We start from the raw sequence: 4,952 nt of genomic DNA on the forward strand, positions 1-4,952 counted from the left end.
TTGTTTGTTTGTTTTTCGAGACAGGGTTTTTCTGTATAGCTCTGGCTGTCCTGGAACTCACTCTGTAGATCAGGCAGGCCTCGAACTCAGAAATCCGCCTACCATCACCTGGCACAATTTCTTATTGAATAAAAATAAAAATGTCACCTAATGTATATACACATTTTAAATGAACAGTGATGTTAAAAGCTTAATGCACAGAGGAAGAGAAGCCTTTTTTCTTCAGGACTAGAGATATGCTAAGTTATCTAGGATCCTGTAAATAATCCTATACCCATGCACACAAGTGTTGTCCCAAGTAAACCCAGTGTTCTTTTAGTGTGCTCCCCACCCCCAAGTTTACATGCTTTCAATATCTTCCTTGTAGAAGGGTATTTAATCAAGACCAATACAACTATTTCTGGGCGTGAAAATCATCAAGCACAATACTTTGGGAGAATACTCAAGATAGAGTCAAGAATAATATAGACTACCAGAATTAATACATTGTCTGTGCTTTGGATTCACCTTTATACATTCAGCTATATCAAAGATATTTTAAAACTCAGAAAATAATGGCATGACAAAATGGAATAAATAAAAATGAAATTAGTATAATTTTTTATTATGGTCAAGCATTTGCAAATAATAAAAACATAGCAGTGGATATGTCTTACTATTAGGCTATGTGAATCTTAGTCTCAAAGAATTTCAATAAAACAGAGAAAGTCCAATCCAGTGGTGCTGATCCTGGCACCAGAAATGAAAAAACAGGGTCCCTAGATTCTGACCAACCGGGGCTTCTGAACAAAAGGTGTTTGTGTTTTGTTGTTGTTGTTGTTGTATTTTTAGATATTCAAGCCCTAAAGACTCTGTCAAAAAAAATTAAAGCCAGAGTCTCACTATTCAGCCCTAGCTATCTGGAACTCAGCAGTTCTCCTGCCTTTGTTCTCACAGAGCACTAAGATCAACAGCATGTACCACCATATCCAGCCCGCCAAAAAGTCTCAATTTTTCTTTATTGAGTTATGTGTGTATCATGCTTTATTATCCCTTCTTCTATTGAGGGGTATTTACCTTAGATTCTTTCAATTTCCTGGCTGTTGGAAATATAGAGCAGGCATGTATCTGTGGAGTTGGATATCAAGTCATTAGGTATGTATATGCCCAGGAATGGTATAGCTGAGTCATATAGTAGGTTTATCTTTTATTTTTGCTTTTTAAGGATTTTCCATACTTATTTCCAGAGTGACTCCATCACAAGTTAGTAAGTTTTCCCTTTGTCTATGGCTTCTTCTGGCTTTGGTTGTCAGTCACTCTATCTTAGCCACTCTGCCTAGAGTGAGATGAAATTTCAGTTGTCTTAGTTTGCACCTCCCTCCCTATCTGCTAAATTCATGAACACTCTTTGAGGTATCTCTTAGCCACTTTTATTTATTATTCAAAACTTCAGAGCCCTGTGGCACAGTGCCCAGAGCTGATTCTGTGCCACAGTGCTCCATACCCACATACCACTGGGAGAAAGTGAGTCTCCCAGGAGTGCTGATAAGCCTGTGAGGACTGGTAAGACCACTGCTTGTCCTCATAGGGAAAGTCCAGAGCCTTTAGGATACAAGAACTGAGGAGCAGCCTGGGATAGGTTCCTTCCAGCTTTTGTCTGTGCCCAGAGCTGATCCTGTGCCACAGTACCCAAATACCTTTGGGAGAGAGATGGTCTTCCAGGAGTGCCAACACACCTGTGAGCACAGATAAGACCACCACATCTGCTCAAGATCGACAGCATGTACCACCATATCCTGCTCAAATTCCTGGCCCAAGAAGGACCTGCCCTAAGCCATCAGATCACAGGAACTAAGGAACATCCAGGGACAAGTTCCTTCCGGTTTCCATCTGCAGCCCAGAGCTGACTCTGTGCCAACGCTCTCCATACCCAAATTTCTCCCACAGAGAACTGGTCTCCCAGGAGTACTGACATACAGGCTTGCAGGAGGGACAAGCCACAGTCAGAGACAGCAAGAACAGCTAACACCAGAAATAACCAGATGGCAAGAGGCAATGGGAAGCCGGGCGGTGGTGGCGCATGCCTTTATTCCCAGCACTTGGGAGGCAGAGGCAGGCGGATTTCTGAGTTCGAGGCCAGCCTGTTCTACAGAGTGAGTTCCAGGACAGCCAGGGCTATACAGAGAAACCTTGTCTCGAAAACCAAAAAAAACAAAAAAAAACAAAAAACAATCCCCCCCCAAAAAAAGAGGCAATGGGAAGCAAGTACATAAAGCAACAGAAACCAAGATTACTTGGAATCATCAAAAACCAGTTCTCCCACCACAGCGAGCCCTGGATACCCCAACACACCAGAAGAGAAAGACTCTGATTTAAAATCACATCTCATGATGATGATAGAGAACTTTAAGAAGGACATAAATAACTCCTAATAAGAAATACAGGAGAACACAGGTAAACAACTAGAAGCCCTTAAAGGAAACAAAAAAAATCCCTTAAAGAATTATAGGAAAACATAACCAAACAGGTGAAGGAATTAAACAAAATCTTCTAGGATCTAAAAGTGGAAATAGAAACAATAAAGAAAGCACAAAGGGAGACAACCCTGGAAATAGAAAACCTAGAAAAGAAATCAGGAGTCATAGATGCAAGCATCACCAACAGAATACAAGAGATAGAAGACAGAATCTCAGGGGCAGAAGATATCATAGAAAACATTGACACAACAGTCAAAGAAAATGCAAAGTTCAAAAAGCTCCTAACCAAAAACATCCAGAAAATGCAGGACACAATGAGAAGACCAAACCTAAGGATAATAGATATAGAAGAGAGTGAAGATTCCCAATTTAAAGGGCCAGTAAATATATTCAACAAAATTATAGAAGAAAACTTCCCTAATCTAAAAAATGAGATGCCCATAAACATACAAGAAGCCTACAGAACTCCAAATAGATTGGACCAGAAAAGAAATTCCTCCTGTCACATACTAATCAAAACACCAAATGCACAAAACAAAGAATTTTAAAAGCAGTAAGGGAAAAAGGTCAAGTAACATATAAAAGCAGACCTATCAGAATTACACAAGACTTCTCACCAGAGATTATGAAAGCTAAAAGATCCTGGGCAGATGTCATACAGACCCTAGGAGAACACAAATGCCAGCTCAGGCTACTATACCCAGCAAAACTCTTTAATTACCATAGATGGAGAAACCAAGATATTCCATGACAAAAGCAAATTTACATAATATCTTTCCATAAAACCAGCACTACAATAGATAATAGATGGAAAACACCAACACAAGGAGAGAAACTACACCCTAGAAAAAGCTAGAGAGCAATCTTTTTTCAACACACCCAAAAGAAGATAGCCACACAAACATAAAAATAACATCAAAAATAAGAGGAAGCAACAATCACTATTTCTTAATATCTCTTAACATCAGTGGACTCAATTCCCCAATAAAAAGACAGACTAACAGACTGGTTACGTAAACAGGACCCAACATTTTGTTACATACAGGAAACTCACCTCAGTGTCGAATAAAATCAACTTTCAACCAAAAGTTAGCAAAAAGGATAAGGAAGGACACTTCATACACATCAAAGGAAAAATCTACCAAGAACTCTAAATTCTGAACATCTATGCTCCAAATGCAAAGCCACCCATATCCATAAAAGAAACTCTACTAAAGCTCAAAGTATACATTGCATCTCATACAAAAAAAGTAGATGAATTCAACACCCCACTCTCATCAATGGACAGATCATAGAAACACAAACTAAACAGAGACACATTGAAACTAACAGAAGTTATGGACCAAATGGATTTAACATCTATTTATAGAACATTTCATACTAAAACAAAAGAATATACCTTCTTTTCAGCACCTCATGGTACCTTCTCCAAAACTGACTATATAATCGGTCACAATCTGGCCTCAGAAGATACAAGGAGATTGAAATAATCCCATGCATCCTATCGGATCACCATGGACTAAGGCTGGTCGTAAATTCCAACAAAACCAAAAGAATGCCCACGTACACATGGAAGCTGATCAATGCCCTACTCAATGATAACTTGGTCAAGGAAAAAATAAAGACTTTTTAGAATTTAGTGAAAATGAAGGCACAACATACCCAAACTTATTGGGCACAATGAAAGCAGTGCTAAGAGGAAAACTCATAGCTCTGAGTGCCTCCCAAAAGAAACTGGAAAGAGTATACATTAGCAGCTTGGCAGCACATCTGAAAGTTCTAGAACAAAAAGAAGCAAATATACCCAAGAGGAGTAGAGTACAGTAAATAATCAAACTCAGGGCTGAAATCAACCAAGTAGAAACAAAAAGAACTATATACAAAGAATCAACAAAGCCAAGATTTGGTTCTTTGAGAAAATCAACAAGATAGATAGACCCTTAGCTGGACTAACCAGAGAGCACAGAGACAGTATTCAGATTAACAAAAGCAGAAATTTAAAGGGAGATATAACAGCAGAAACTGATGAAATTAAAAATATTATCAGATCGTACTACAAACGTCTATATTCAACAAAACTGGAAAATATGGATGAAATGGACAATTTCTAGACAGATATTAAATAACTAAGTTAAATCAGGATCAGATAACCATCTAAACAATCCCATAACCCCTAAAGAAATAGAAGCAGACATTAAAAGTCTCCCAACCAAAAAAAGCCCAGGACCAGATGGGCTTAGTGCAGAATTCTATAAGACCTTCAAAGAAGACCTAATACCAGTACTCTTCAAACTGTTCCACAAAATAGAAACAGAAGGAACACTACCCAATTCACTCTATGAAGTCACAGTTACACTTCGTATTCTCCCTTGGAAATGGAGTTTCTGTCTAATCATGAACCTTATCAGAGAGTGCATACCATGTGTGGTCTTTTGTGATTGGGTTACCTCACTCAAGATGATATTCTCCAGATCCATCCATTTCCCTAAGAATTTC

General features: G+C 38.7%; 1 protein-coding gene across 2 annotated transcripts in view; it reads left to right on the forward strand.

Annotated features, from left to right (window-relative positions):
- The window catches only part of Adad1 (adenosine deaminase domain containing 1), a 41,578-nt gene that overhangs the window by 31,239 nt on the left and 5,387 nt on the right, over positions 1–4,952 (forward strand). The window lies entirely within an intron of this gene.

This window comes from Mastomys coucha, unplaced genomic scaffold (genome assembly GCF_008632895.1).
Source record: "Mastomys coucha isolate ucsf_1 unplaced genomic scaffold, UCSF_Mcou_1 pScaffold17, whole genome shotgun sequence".
Classification (NCBI taxonomy): domain Eukaryota; kingdom Metazoa; phylum Chordata; class Mammalia; order Rodentia; family Muridae; genus Mastomys; species Mastomys coucha.